This window comes from Pseudorca crassidens, chromosome 15 (assembly GCF_039906515.1).
Source record: "Pseudorca crassidens isolate mPseCra1 chromosome 15, mPseCra1.hap1, whole genome shotgun sequence".
Taxonomy (NCBI): Eukaryota; Metazoa; Chordata; class Mammalia; order Artiodactyla; family Delphinidae; genus Pseudorca; species Pseudorca crassidens.
The window spans coordinates 714,091-730,000 of NC_090310.1; positions in this window are offsets into that span (position 1 = coordinate 714,091).

Consider the following 15,910-nt stretch of genomic DNA (forward strand, 5'->3'; position numbering starts at 1 on the left):
TTATAGCAGCAAAGAACAGATGCACAGAGAACACTGCCAAACTCAGATTTTAGCGATGCGTATCGCCTCTTTCTGACGGCACAGGATGGAGGGAAGAGAGCAGTGGATGACATTCCGATAGCGATTTAGGCTGACTGAACGTTAGCCTAATTCACTTTAACGTTCAGACTTGTCAAGTAATTTGCTCTGAACTCCCAAACGATACATATAAAAGTGAAGTAAATGGCACGAGGCCGGCCAGAGGCTGAGGGGAGGGTGGTATTTACACCCAGAGCGGGCCTCTGCTGTTTCTACTGCAGACACCAGCCTTCGCGGCCGGGGAGAGCTGGACCAATGGTCCTGGGACAACACGTGTGTGTTTCACCCCCAACCTGGCAGCCACTGGGCTGTGTGCGTGTGTGAGTGAGAGAGAGAGAGAGAGAGAGAGAGAGAGAGAGAGACACCCTTGGCTGGACGAGTCAGAAGACCACGAAGTTCCCTCCTATCTCTGATTCACCAGAAAGATGAAAGCTGCTGGCAGGCAGGGAGCAGGTGTCTTGCTGGGCTGTGTGACGAGCTCAGTGTTCATTTCTGCAAGCTCAAAAGGAACGAGCGCTGTTATGAATTCCTAGGTATACTGTCAGCCTCAGCTGGGCTGGGTGGGAGCCCCTGGGTTCCGTCCCTTGTGGTCTGTGCTCACTTGAAAAGATGATCTGTGGCATCGATGAGAGAACAGCACAGGCAGAAGCACTCAGCTGTGCACTTTGATTTAAGGAAACAAGCTGGTCGCTAGGACACTAGACAGTCGCTTTGTTTTAAATATGCCCACAGATTTCAGTATCACTTGAATATCTGGAGAATTATGGGTATTCATAGCATTAGTGGACCTAGGGTTCAAGGGTTGCACAGAAAAAAAAAATCCCACACACCTGAATGAGAATATTTTCCATGTCTTTCTCCAATGAAAATCAAGCTCTATCATGTACCACTTGTAGCAGCGTTTCCCAAATTTCAGGCCTTCCCATCCCACCTTCACTGCTGTGGCCACATCCTCAGATCACCTGTCCTGCTATCAACTATAACTTGCTTATGTTTCTCTAAACCAAATTAATTTTAGCTTAAATAAATTTATTTAAAATGAGACTGGATATCACTACTATAAAATTATTCTCAGGTATTTTAGGAGTACTCCATTTTTAACATGCATGCTTGCATTAACGAAGTCTAAAATTAATCAGAATCTTTACTCTTCTCTAGACCGAGCCAGGATCTGAGATGGCTTCCCCTGCAATGAGGTGTCGTGTTACACGTTACTGTCACCCAGAATTTGTTTTCATCTTGTTTTTAAACCCGCCAATAAGCCCTTCTTATTATTACATGTTGTGAAGTCAATGTGGTTTATTGAGGTTTATTCATGTTTAACTTTTTAAAGAAATTTCGCTGATGCCTCTTGCACGTCATTCTTCCTCCTGGATTTTCCTTATTTCCTTAGTAGTTCTTTCAGCCAGGGTCTGTTTGAATGTGTCTGTATGTCGTTATTTCACCTTAAGATGGTTTAGCAAGGACTGAACAGTCCTGTGTTGAAGTCCATGTTCTACCAGCGTTCTGAAGACATCATTCCATTGTATCTTTGACTCGACTTTGCAGTTGAGAAGTCTGCCGTCACCGTCACTTGTCTGCAGAGAGCCCACGTTTCTTGCTGACCCCGTTGCAGGATTGTCTCTCTGCCTGTGGTAGCCTGTGATTTCTCACGCAGAGCACTTAGGCATGGATTTCCTTTCATGTCTCCTGCTTGGGACTTAGTCTTCTGAATCCAAGATGCTATTTCTTTAATCACTTCTGTGAAATCCCCAGGCATTACCTCTGCATTGTGGCCTCTGCGCCACTTCCCTGCCCTTTCCTGGGATACCTGTCAGGTGGTGTTGGGTCCCCTTGGTGGCCTCCATCCTGTCACCTTTTCCATATTATCCTATTATCAGCCTCCTAGTCCCCTGCCCTCCACCTACCCTCCCTGTCTCCACTTGGGCTCCATGCACAGAAATCACTGGGACCTCAGTTTTATTCCTAGTTCCCTTTATTCCTTTATGGCTTCCAGAACAACACCTCGCTCATCACAGAGTTGCAGTAAGCATTTGGCTATTTGACTTAGTTTTAAGAAACATCAGGGGGACTTCCCTGGTGGCGCAGTGGTTGAGAATCTGCCTGCCAATGCAGGGGACAAGGGTTCGAGCCCTGGTCCGGGAAGATCCCACATGCCGCGGAGCCACTAAGTCCGTGCGCCACAACTACTGAGCCTGCGCTCTAGAGCCCACGAGCCACAACTACTGAAGCCCGCGTGCCTAGAGCCCATGCTCCGCAACAAGAGAAGCCACCGCAATGAGAAGCCCGCGTACCGCAACGAAGAGTAGCCCCCGCTCGCCACAACTAGAGAAAGCACACACGCAGCAATGAAGACCCAACGCAGCCAAATAAATAAATAAAATTTTAAAAAGAAATCCACAACCAAGTAGATGTTTAAAAAAAAACAAAAGAAAGAAACATCAGGAACAAACACCCAGAATTCACCTTTTTTTTTTTTTTTTTTTTTTTGCGGTACGCGGGCCTCTCACTGCTGTGGCCTCTCCCGTTGCGGAGCACAGGCTTTGGACGCGCAGGCTCAGCGGCCATGGCTCATGGGCCCAGCCGCTCCACGGCATGTGGGATCTTCCCAGACCGGGGCACGAACCCGTGTCCCCTGCATCGGCAGGCGGGCTCCCAACCACTGCGCCACCAGGGAAGCCCCAGAATTCAACTTTTTAAAAACGTTTCCCCCAAGAACCTCATAAAACAAACAGGGTCACGTCTATAGACTCTCTCATAGGCGTCCTGTATTTTCCTTTAGCAGTCAGCCTGATCTCGTTCAGGCCTGGCCTCATCTATTTTTGGCCCCATGCATATGAGCCAGCACTTATTCTGATAAGTGTACTGACGCTTCCACACTTTGATAGACAAGTCTTCACCCCAGCTCCCTGGTGGCCACCAGTGTCCACCGCCCTCCTGCAGGAAGGCGGACCTCGCCACCCTCGGGCTCCAGTCTGTTCCTGGCAATCAGTTCTCCAGGATGACTCTCTCCAGAGAGAAGAAACTTCAAGTGCAGCGTGTGAACGCCCTTCCTAAACCCCCAGCTCCCCTCTAAGCAGAAGGGCAGGTGGAGGGGACATGGGGCGGCCACGGCTTCCAGCTGCCTCACCAGCCTGTAGGGCCCTCCTGCACATCCTGGTCTGCGGCCTGGAGGGAAGCTTCTGTCCCGGAGCCTGGGAACACACCCAAAGCTGGAAGGCGGCTCCCTACACAGCACTCCCAAGGAAGTCTCCACCTACCACTGGGTTTGCATTTCCATGAATCTGGACACCTCTCATATCCAGATGGTCTAATTAGGCAACACACTGGCTTTCAAAGCACTGGGAGCATCAGCTCCAATGCTCCTGGCCCTTCGTCCTGAAGATCCCAGCCCGAGCAGAGGACAGCCAGCGGAGAGCGGGTCAAGGGCTGAGGAGCAAGCCTCAGTTTGCAGACGGAAGCCAGTTAGTGCCCTGGGCTTCGTTCTCCAAATGCAGCAACCCCAGAGTGCTCCCGGGGTAATGCTGAGGGTGGGGAGGCCAGAGGATGGGGAGAGAGTCCTTGTGGCTGGCTGGCTGCCAGAGAGAAGCCCGAACACCTGGGCACCAGATGTGCCTTGTGCGTGAGGCCTGCCGTTGACCGGTGGGCTGCACATTCCACCCAGGGCTGCTCTGCTTGGCTGGGGCACGGAAGACAGGCGTCCGCAGCCAGCGCCTTCCTGCCGTCCCCCTTCTCTCCCACCTCCAGGCCACGGCTCCCGTGCTGCCTGTTGGCTGTGGCCGGACATCAGCCTGGGATGTCCGACACCAGACCTAGGCGCTCGTTCACCTGGTTCACACCTTGCTGTGTCTGTGAACATTCGCTGGAGGGGTTCGCCGCTGCTGGGTACACTGGTGGTCCACGCCGCAGCCACAGAGAGGTAAGTGAAGAAGCCACCGGCTGGCCACGCTGCCCTAACCAACAGCCACTTCTGGAAAGTCAGGGCTGCCGTGGCAGTGGCCACTCCGTCGGAGCTCCCCAGGCCAGGATGACATGGAAAGTGAAAGCCACCTTGCATCTGCTCTGCTTCACGGAGCACCTGCCTCTCTCTGACGGGGGAACTCGCAGGGAGGGTCCTCCTTCCTTCCTTTGGGGGTCTGTGCCTGACCATCTCCCTCTCAGGGTAACAGGTCTGGAGGACAGGCATGTCTGACTCTTCCACCCTTGCTAGCTCTGGGCATGTCACCTAATCTCTATCCGTGAAAATAAGGGACGGCCAAACCCATCTTTCCAGGGTACGGAGCGGAGTGGAAGCAGGGCCCAGCGCAGAGCCGGATGCAGCGAGGGGCTCAGCACAGGCTGGCGCGCCCCCCTCGCCTGTCCCCTTGGTCGGGTACTGCTGGTTGGAGTGTTGGAAGATTTTAACATATTTCATTTTTAAATGAAGCAAGGGACTTCCCTGGTGGCGCAGTGGTTGAGAATCTGCCTGCCGACGCAGGGGACACGAGTTCGAGCCCTGGTCCGGGACGATCCCACATGCCGTGGAGCAACTAAGCCTGTGCACCACAACTACTGAAGCCCGCGCCTAGAGCCCATGCTCCGAAACAAGAGAAGCCACCGCAATGAGAAGGCCGCGCACTACAGTGAAGAGTGGCCCCCGCTCGCCACAACTAGAGGGAGCCCGCGTGCAGCAGCGGAGACCCAACGCAGCCAAAAATAAATAAAAATAAATTTATTAAAAAAATAAAAAATAAAATGAAGCAAGTTTAGGGGGAAGAAATGGATGTGGCTGACAGTGGTATCCATTCTCTTCCAGAAAACACCGGAGGGGCCTGACGCCCATCCTGAGACCCACGCACGGGTATCTCAGGAAATGCAGAGCCACATGAAGAGCCGCAGGGGACTCTCCCGTCTCCGTCCCCCGCAGCCCTTCAGGGGAGCAGTCCCCGCCAGGGCAGGTGACTCTCGTCACCATCACCACCCCGTGTGTCACTCTACAGCTGCCTAACTGGGACGGGGAGGAGGGAAATTCACTAGCAAGAGCAGGAGAGTAGAAAACGCAGAGTGATCGCGTGATCCGGCGGCTCCACTAGCAGGTCTGCAGCCGGAAGAGCTGAAAACAAGGCCTCAAACACACACACGTTCACACGCGTTCACAGCAGCGCCAAGCACGACGGTCAAAAGGTGCAAACAAGTGTCCACGACAGGTGATGGCTAAACAGGCATGCTGTGCACACCGGACGACGACCTGCCCGTAAAAAGGAGCGAAGCCCTGGCACAGGCTGCAACCTGGATGAACGCGGAAAACACGACGCTCAGTGAAAGAAGCCAGAAACCCAGGCCCCGCGGTGTATGGTTCCATTTACGTGAACCTTCCAGAGTAGGCAGCTCCACAGAGACAAAGATTCGTGGAGGCCAGGGGCTGGGAGAGGCGGAATCAGCAAGTGACCGCTAATGGGTCCGGGCTTTCCTTGGGGATGAGGAGAGACCTTTGAGTAGAGGCGGTGGTTGCACAGTATTGGGACTGTACTAATGATGTCCACTTCATAGGGTGAATTTCATATTATGTAAATTTCACTAAAAAACAACTTCATAGAAGTGTGCACCCACTCCAAAAACAAAACAAAACCCCCCCCCCCAAACTAAAAGAGTAAATCTGTACGCGTCTCTCTGTGAGAATCAACACGGACAGAACGAAGCAGAGCTCGGCCTGAACTGCCCCCAGGTGACGACATCCGCTCTGCAGACTCCCCGGCGACCGTAACCTTCTTCCTCATCTAAACCAGTGAGACCTCTCGCGCCGAGCTGCTCTTTCTCTGACTTGGCCTGTTTCACGTTTGAAGTGACTTGGGATCAGCTCTAATATTTTTTGCTTTAGAAAAGTAGTAAAAATTAATTAATCTACAACTGTACCGATAGCAAAAGTTAATAGAATTTTTAATAAAAATACCACCTCAATAAGCTTCCCTATTGTTCTAATAAATGCAATAGTAGTTTAGAATTATAGATAAAAAAATTAATAAAACAGCAGTGGCTCGGGACCACAAAGCTCAAACAACGGGACGCAGCCTGCGCTCAGCTCCTGAAGACGGAGCAGAGAGGGGTGCCCTCAGAGCGCACCTCTCGTTTCACACTGTGCATTGGAAATGTTCTCGAACACTTAACGAATGCTCCTTGTTTGCTGGCTTATTTCTAATTATGCAGACATTTTAATCCAATGCCAAAGAGGCTTGGAGACAATTTTAAGAACCAAGTGTCCAAAATACAGTGATATATGCACAGAGAAACTAGGTAGGGGGAGGTTTTTGGGAAAACCCAGACACTCGGCTGTGAGCACAGGGAAAGCAGAGGCCCGAGTCTCTGGGTGGTTTCCTAGTAGTAAATGTTGTTTGTCAGATTGGTTTTTCTTTCCAATACTGTGACAGGAGCTTAAGGATGGAGGACACCACTGACCTCAGGGGAAACAAAAACAGGCTTCATTTTCCAGGACCGGAAGACCGCCGTGTCTCTCCCGGGGGCCTCTCCCAGGGCCTCACATCAGCCTGGTCCTCAAGGTGGGTAGGGAGACTGCAGGCGTGATGGGGGTTCACCCGAAAGGCAGCTTCTTGGGGAAATCCTTTTAAAGAAGTGTGTGTCATGGCCCAGGGGTTCCAGTAACATCCACCAGTTCAGAACATCTCCGCCGGCCAGGCCTCTGGGGGAAAATCAAATGGCAATGTTTGGGGTCAGGTAGAAATTTTTTTTTTTTTTTTTTTTTGCAGTACGCGAGCCTCTCACTGTTGCGGCCCCTCCCGTTGCGGAGCACAGGCTCCAGACGCGCAGGCTCAGCGGCCATGGCTCACGGGCCCAGCCACTCCGCGGCATGTGGGATCTTCCCGGACCGGGGCACGAACCCGTGTCCCCTGCATCGGCAGGCGGACTCTCAACCACTGCGCCACCAGGGAAGCCCTGGTAGAAAATTTTAAAAGGTGATGGAAGCATGGAAACGAAAGTCATAGGGAAGAGGAAAGCCTTTTTTTTAGGTGCTTTTTTTTTCTTTTTTTTTGACAGTGCTGCAGAGCACGCAGGATCTTAGTTCCCCGACCAGGAATCCAACCCGTGTCCCCTGCAGTGGAAGCTCAGAGTTCCAACCACTGGACCGCCAGGGAAGTCCTTTTAGTTGGTTGTAACTGAGTCAGCTTTCTTCGCTACATGCCAGAGCCGGAATATGAACGAATCTGAACGTTGCCACAGAGCGGTGCTCGCCGTGCTGGGCACACAGGGGAGCGACGTTGCCACAGAGCGGTGCTCGCCGTGCTGGGCACACAGGGGAGCGACGTTGCCACAGAGCGGTGCTCGCCGTGCTGGGCACACAGGGGAGCGACGTTGCCTCAGAGCGGTGCTCGCCGTGCTGGGCACACAGGGGAGCGACGTTGCCACAGAGCGGTGCTCGCTGTGCTGGGCACAAATGGGAGGGCTAGACAAAGTGTGACCTGCAAGGCCCCCAAGGGGCTAGAGGCAGTAAACTGAGGCCTCCAGAGGGAGTGGTCCCCGGCCCTCCCCGGCTGCCTGCCGTCCCTCCCAGCACCCGTGGCCACGGGAGGGCGAGCAGGGCTGTCCTCCACCATCCCCAGGCGCTGGCACCTGCTTAAATGGGAGTTGTGGGTCCTTCCTGGGCCCCCTTTACTGTCCCCTCAGAGTGGGGGAGAAGAAAAAGGAAGGCTGCTTCAGAAATAAGCACCTTAGGGCCTCCCTGGGGGCGCAGTGGTTGAGGGTCCGCCTGCCGATGCAGGGGACACGGGTTCGTGCCCCGGTCCGGGAGGATCCCACATGCCGCGGAGCGGCTGGGCCCGTGAGCCATGGCCGCTGAGTTTGCGCGTCCGGAGCCTGTGCTCCGCGACAGGAGAGGCCACAACAGTGAGAGGCCCGCGTACCACAAAACAAACAAACAAACAAAAAACCCAGAAATAAGCACGTTAGGAGGAAAGGCACGGAGGAAGGCACAGAAATGCCTCAGCAGACTTTCCCTCAGGACGCGGACCCTCCAGGGAGGCTGCACCTGCATGAGCTCTGAGACCCCGCTCCTGGGGGACAGCCCTCCTGGGGGAAAACTTGAGAAATCTTTTAAAAATTATGGAAAATTTTAACCGTGAACAAAAGTGGAGAGACTTAATAGCATGGATTCCCCAAGTACCCATCACCAGCGTGTTCCTCTCTCCCCTGTACTCTTTTTTTCTTTATTGTAGTAAAACGTACACAGCATAAAATTTACCATTTTAATCATTTTAAAGTGTGCAGTTCAGGGGCATCAAGTACATTCACACTGTTGTGCCGCCATCACCACCATCATCTCCAGAACTCTTTCATCTTCCCGAACTGAGGCTCTGCCCCTGTTACACACTGAGTCCCCCTTCCCCGGCCTCTGGCCCCCACCCCCTACTTCCTGTCTCTGTGAACCTGACTCCCCCAGGGACCTCGTAGAAGTGGGATCACACAGCGTCTGTCCTTCTGCATCTGGCTTATTTCACTGAGCGTCATGTCCTCAAGAATCATCAACCCCTCCACTGTTTTCAGACTCAAGAAATCTTGAATCCCCAGAGAAACCCAATACTCAACCCAAGCTGCAACCGCCTTCATTGTCCTTTAGAACAATAACAACACTTTTCCCAACCCTCTCCCGATTTAGACTCACTTGGACCTCACAGCCAGCTCGCCCTGCGGCGGAGCTGGGCACGTGGGGCTCAGAGAGGAGGGGAGGCTGTTCCAGCGTCGCTCAGACGGTAGACGGGACGCCGAGGGCTCCTGTGCAGCCTCCGTCCCTGGGACCCTTGTTGCCTCACACAGGAAGATGGGTTGACTTCTGCAGAATCTGTCGTTCGGTCATCTGGTCCAGGACTTTCCAAAACGGAGGACAGCAAGCTCCTGGTGGCCTGCGAGATGACCATGGGGGCACACAAACAAGCACTTTTTAGCTGAATAACCATCACTTATCTCAAAACACGGACGACAGAAAGCAACAGGCACACTGAACTTAGGACTTCATAGATTCGGTTGAGGATGGGACTGAGTCAAAGGGCGATTCTGGGGAGTCCCCTGGCTGTCCCGTGGTTAGGATTCAGCACTCGCACTGCCGTGGGCTGAGGTTCAATCCCTGGTCAGGGAACTGAGATCCCACAGGCCTCGCCGTGCGGCCAAAAAAAAAAAAAAGGGAAGCTGCTCTTCAAACAAATCTAATATGTGAAACAGATCAAAATAAAAAAAGGAAAAAACACACACACACAAAAAAGGCTATTCTGTTTCAAGTAGATTTAAAGAGAAATAGAAAGTATATCGTGGTATGTGGATAGGAGGATACGGCAAGACCTGAACACCTGAAATTTGGGAGACACTGAGTCCAGAGGGCTTTCTTCTCTGGGGGCGTAAAGACAAGCCACCTCGACATCCAGGGACAGCACCCCCAGGAGCCCCCGTGCTGTCCTGTTGGGCGTCAACTGCTTCTCAGAGCAGCAGCGCCGAAGTCACCCTCTGGGAAGAAATGAGGGGAAACACGTCATCGCGCCTAAGACAAAAACGGTACCACGGTGCAAGGCACAGCGGACTAGACCTCCTCTCCCGGCTGAAACGACCCATCCAGCGGCTCCTGGGTCTGCAGATGCACTGAGCTTCTCTAAGACACCCGGTTACAGAGTGAGCCCTGCTTCCTGACGGCCCCCAGCCCGAAGCCAGGCAGCCCCCGCGCCTGCCCCAGGCCCTCCGAGGCCTGCAGCCCACCTGGCTCCCCAGCTTTCTGCCCCCCGAGTCGCAGGCGTGCCCTCTCCCCCGGCCACGAGCACTGAGCCACCCCTGCGCACCTGGGTCCTGGTGGCCTCGGCCGGCGAGCAGGGCAGCTGTGCCAGGTCACAGCCTGGAGCCAGGCCTGGGGCCGAGGGCTCAGGTCGCGCCCCACACGCCGGGCCTCGGTCACGGGCGTCCCGGCGCCTCGGTCGGCGGCCCCGCCCCTTCCGGTTGGCACCCGCCGGACTTCCGGTCTCCTCTCTGTGTCTGGTCAGTTCTGGGTGTTGAATCTGGGCGTTGAATCTCCTCTGTTTTGAGGTCTGTCGTTCGTCACCCATCACACAAAGCCTCCCTGGCCACAAGGTCATTCTCAGTGACTTTGGGGGGAAACTGGGCAAATGACCGTGAAACACCCCTGCAGCTCGGGGGCGGCTGGAGCCCTCCCCGCAGCCACCGTCCTGCCCGCGCTTTGATTCCATCGCGTTGATGAAAGCAAAGGAGGGCACTTCAGTGATGAAGGCCACCTTGACAGTGGACACAGTTCAGCCGCCGTGTGGAACACACTGGGCCCCTGACCCCTGGACCCTTGGGCCCATCGGACTGGCCAGAGAAGGGGGGTGGCTGGTTCCCGCAGCCCCGCAGCTCGCACTCGTCCTCCTCCTTGTAGGTCCAGGAATCAGATAGGTCCTATATCCTCGAATCAGACCAGTCAGGGTAGATGGACCACGGCCTGGCCTCCTGTCTCCAGAGCGGCCTGCTCGGAGCAGGGGAGCGTGTGACAGTCATGCCCGAGCCAGGGACGGTAACGAGGGGTCTGCGAGTGAGCCCTGGGAGGGGTCCCTGCAGCCCCACCGGCTTTAGGGACCGAAGTCCTCTCCCGGGGTCTCCCAGGCTCTCTTCTCGCTTGCCGCTGCTTGTGTCTCTGGAAGGACAGCTTTTTTGCAATGAGGGCAGCCGCAGAGAGCAATCTCCCGCGCTCCCGAGGGGGCCTGGGGACACCCCCGGTGGCCAGGTGGGAAGGCAGGACTAGGAAGCCCGCGGTGACTGAAGTTTAAACTTGGGCGTCTCTCTGCCATGTCAGCTGCCATCCGCGAGGATACGGGTGAGTCCCGGCTTGTGCCAGTGACTCTGGCGGGCGTGTGGTTCCCTCTCGTGAACCTGCCGCCTCTCCCCGGATTTCTTCTCTGGCAGCTCCGAACTCACGGTTTCTGGAGCCTTTAACTGTAGTTAATTCCGACTGTCAGCTGTTCTCGTTTTTTCTCCTGGTGGGTGGAGTAAAGCTGACATCTGACTCTATAGCTAAGTCAAAGGCAGCAGGAACATAATTCCTTTAACTCTGCCTTTGTTTATGACTTTCTTCAGAGCCATTTAGACTTCCCCCTGTCACCCGCCGCCGCTGCCATAAATCACTGGGCAGGAATGAGCTCAGACGGGGGGGGCGGGGGTGGTGGTGAGGGGGGGCGGGGAGGGCCCTGAGTCGTCAGGAGCAGGTGGGAGGAGGGAGGGGGCCGCCTGCATCTGCGCTCTTGTGTGGAACTTCCGTTCTGTCACCTCCAACGCCTGCCTCAGTTTCTCTTGTACAGAGTAGCTGGACGGGCTCTGCTGAGAACTAATTAACAAATGTCCATTAAACGTTCGTAGGGCGAGTGCTCTGCAGCTACTAAGTGGTACTAATTACAGCCTCAAATGAGGAGCCATCGTGTCGTCGATCCGATACATGAGAATGTTGTGCTAAGTCTTTTCACGATGCCTTTATTTAACAAGAGCTGATCTTGGCAATTTGGTTTATTTTCTCAGCCCTTTTAATTTCAGACTCAGAGGTTATTAGCAGATAACTGCTCATTTCTGCTGTAGATCAAGAAAATGCTCATTAGAAACCCGATGCTGTGATTGCTAGGAGTTTAGGCTTGTAAAGAATGGGATGATGGCAAGATTTGGTGCTAAAAATGGGCTAAATTCAAAAATAAGTTTCTGCTCAGGGAAAACAGAACGGCAGTTTCTGAACTGAATAACCTCTTAAGTGCATTAAAATCGAAATCATAGTTGACAAAGCACCATGGCCGTTGAATGTCACATTGACCTCAAGGCTGGGGAGGAAGGAGGTAGGGACGGCTGTGAGGACCCTCCCCGAGGCCACTCTGGGTGCCCAACCAGCCCCAGTGTTAGCATCTCGCTGGCCCGAGGGAAAGGTGTGGTCTCCACCACTGGAGCCACCTGGCACTCACAGAAGCAGGCAGAAAACAGAGGGGGCCAGAGGTGATTTTAAGAACATATCTATAACTCACAGACATAGAGAACACACTTGTGGTTACCAAAGGAGAGGGCGTGGGGGAGGAAAGGATTGGGAGTTTGGGGTCAGCAGATGCAAACTAGTATATATAGGATGGATAAACACAAGGTCCTACTGTAGAGCACAGGAAACTATATTCAATAACCTGTGATAAACCATAATGGAAAAGAATATATATATATATACATGTGTGTGCAACTGAATCACTTTGCTGTACAGCAGAAACGAACACAACATTGTAAATCAACTATACTTCAACATAATTTTTAAAAAGAACGTATCTGTAAACTGAAAAAACAAAAGCTGATGTTTAAAACAGATGTCCTGGGTGGGGACAAGTGCCTTGTTGATCTACAGAGAGAGTTTTCAGGCCTGACCCTCACGTTCCTCATTTATACACTCCTTCCCAGACTGGTAGAATTTCTTTTTGCAAAATTATCCTTGTCTAATCCATAGAGACGGAAAGTGGATTAGTGGTTGCCAGGGGCTGAGGGGGGAGGGGCGGAGGATGGGGAGTGATTGCTAACGGGTGCGGGTTTCTTTTGGGGGTGATGACTGGTGTTCTGGAATTAGTGGCAATGGCCGCTTGGCTCTGTGAATGCACTAAAAATAGGGCACTGCACACTCTAAAAGGGTGCATTTGCTGGTGTGGCAGTGACATCTCAATAAGGCCGCTGTTTAAGTTACCCTTGCCTCTCGATGCTGGCCTAACTCCAGCTCCTGGACCTCGAGTCCCTGTGGCCACAGCGGCAAACGCCCGGGAGGTGGCTCTGCCAGTCCTGCGGGCCGCACCGAACTCTGACCGCGTCAGCCTTTGCTTTTGCCTAAACATTTGCACAAATTGTCGCGTGAGAAGCCCTTCAGGACCAACCTTGGGTCAGTATTCCTAGCTGCACCTGAAGCAGAGAGAGGGCCTGGGCTTCCTCTATGTTGTAAAGCTGACATGGAAAATCCCTGTAGGAGCAAAACTGGAGCGCGACTTGGGCTCCAGGCAAAGGAACGGAAGGAGACAAGGAGGCCCCTTCCTTCTGGACTCTTGACAACCACCAGACCCTCTGAAAGGAGTCGTGCTTTCCCTGTCACTAGGTCAGCAGCAGAAAAGAGCAGAGCTGCCCAGAATCAGGCCTTTGGTTCACGAGCACCAGGGCTGGGGCGTGGACAGGGAGAGGCCAGTTCCTGCCAGAGGTGTCATGGCGACCTAGGGCGATCTTACCGTGCCCTTTCTTGTTTCTCTTGCGGTCTCTTTATTTTAAACGTTAAATGAATTTTAAAAACAAGAAGGTAGTCTAGGCAGACTTAGAAACTGGAACCCCTTTCACCTAGCCTCGACATGTGACGTCTCCAGGGGAGACATTCGGTGGCTTGCAGACGGCCTTGCAAAGGGCCACTGCTGAGCTCCCTGAGCAGCGTTTGTGGGATAGCACATGAAAGCAGGCAGGTTCCAGGTGAAAAAAGCAGGGGTCTCCAGGAGCCTGATGCCAAGACCAGACTGTTTATCAGCGTCCTCGCGCATCTCAGCACCGCCTGGGCCCACCCACCTCCTGGGGTCGCCCCAATGCTCACTGTGGACTGTTTATCAGCGTCCTGGCGCACCTCAGCACCGCCTGGGCCCACCCACTTCCTGGGGTCGCCCCAATACTCACTGCAGAGAAGGGCGACCTTCTGGATGCCCCTGGGCCATGATCCCCCTCCCTCCTGCCTCGCTGGTCAGAATAAGGAACCCTGGGCCAGACAGAGTGCTTCCAGAAGAGCCAAGAGGGACCACAGCTGCAGAGACACCAGTGGCACAGGCCAGCGCCCTCCCAGGAGCTGCCAGTAGGTTCCAGCTAACGCCCCTCATCTCTAGGGCGTAGCGAGCGAGTGGAAACCTCGGCAGCGTTTCCGGGTGCAGCCCCCCTGAAGGCCAGGTGGGAGGGAGTGAGCATTACGCGCGGCCTCAGGCCCCCGGGGCCGGCTCCTGGCTGTGCGGGGAAGGCCAAGGTAGTGGCGGGTGCTGCAGCTGAACCCCCGGAGGAGCCCAAGTGCCCCTGCCCGCTCTGGGGGGCCTGCTCTCCTTCCCGGGGCAGCACGGGGAATCCGGACAACCCGCAACCCCGCTTAGCCACAGTTCTTGGTCTTTGTTTACCAGGCCACAAGGCAGGCCTGCCTCTCTCCCCAGCCGTTCTCTCTGCCAGCTTCACGTCCAGCGAGGGACAAAGGGGCCTGCGGCGGATTAGCTGCCCGGCGGGCGGCGGGCGCGCGGTTCCCGCGGCGGCAGCTGCTCGCCGGCCCTGCCAAGGCGGGCGTCCTGGTCCGTGTCCCCATGGTCGTCCCCGTTTACTGAGGGCGGAGCTCGGCCCCGGCAGGACGCCTCCTCTGTTGATCTGCAAGGCCAGCCCCATCCCCGTCCCGTCGGGCAGGCCGGGCCAGGCTGCGGGCCGTGGGGTCAGCGGCGGACAATGCGGAGGCGCGCGCGCGTCCGCCCGACTCCGGCCCTTTGTTGCCGGAGCCTCGTGCCGATGGGTTAATGGGGCAGAAGCGATCGGTGAAGGGCGACAGAAGTGGGCTTTGAAAGAGGGTGTCAGCGCAGGGCAGCGAGACAAAGGCCAAAACACACAAGGGCGGAGAGGGACAGATGGGGACGGGCGGCGGGAACAATTAGGCGGCGAGCGCGGGGTGGGCGCGGCTCCATCATTCTGCGGTTAACCAGGCCCGGCCGGCGCCGCCCCTGCGCCCGGGGAGGACGGAGGATGGAGGGACGGAGGGCGGGAGGAATCCCCTCCCCATAAGCAGCCGCAGAGCAGGTCCTGGGCGGCCGGCCGGCCACCCTCAGTTTCCAGCAGGACGGCCTGGGAACGCTTCGCGGGGACAGCGCAGCTCCGGGGCCGCCGCACTGTCAGCGTCCCCGGCCCGCCTCGCAGAACCAGCGCGAGGACCGGTCCGCGGGTGCGAGCCGGGCCCGCCAGGCGGCGCTGCTTCCCGCCCGGCCGCGGCCGGCTCGGCAACCCGATGCTGTTTAATTAACGTGCAAATTGAGTAGATTAAATGACTCTAAATAATTAGCCACAGATCCTATAAACAGGATAACATATTTAATTAAGCAGCGATATAGATTTTGGAAACTGTTAATGTATTTTTAGAATGACTGCTTAGATCTTTCACTTTTCCCCCCCCGAACTTCAAACATGTAACTACAGCCCTTGGTCTGTGGATAAATATCTGGAAACAAGATTACGCCTGTTAACTTCAACTAATAGAAATGTTGCCTTAACAGGGACTTGCTCCGTCCTGGCGCCGGCACCGCTTGGGGGCCGGTTCTGTTTAACTTGGTGGCGAGGGGGGTGCGTGTGTGCACACGCACGTGCCCGCCACCCTCGACAGAGGGGTAGGATGATGCGGGATGAGGGGGGACGGAAGGAGGTAAGTGAAAAGTACGATCCAATTTCATTATATCAATCACATTTAATTGGCAATTTGTACAAGCAGCGACCGGGCTGGCTTTAGGTAAAACTATTAGGCGACAGGCGGGTGTGCTACTAAAATTCTTGGTTAGTTAATTAGTGTCTGAACTGCGGAGGGAAAGGACCCTCAGATTTACTCTCTACAAAGAGAGAGCAGCCCAGACAATTCATTAGGCAGGCGGCTTGTAAATTAGAGCTAAGTTAACCTGATTTCCCTTAATTAAAACATCTTTTCTCGTTTACGATGTGGATATAAGTAGATCTCCAGGGTTTTGAATTTTCTGCAACAGCAGATGGTCAGCTAGAAGCAGATAATAGTTAACGCTTTCTCTCTACCAGATCCGAACAACGTGAGCCGCTGGCCCATCTG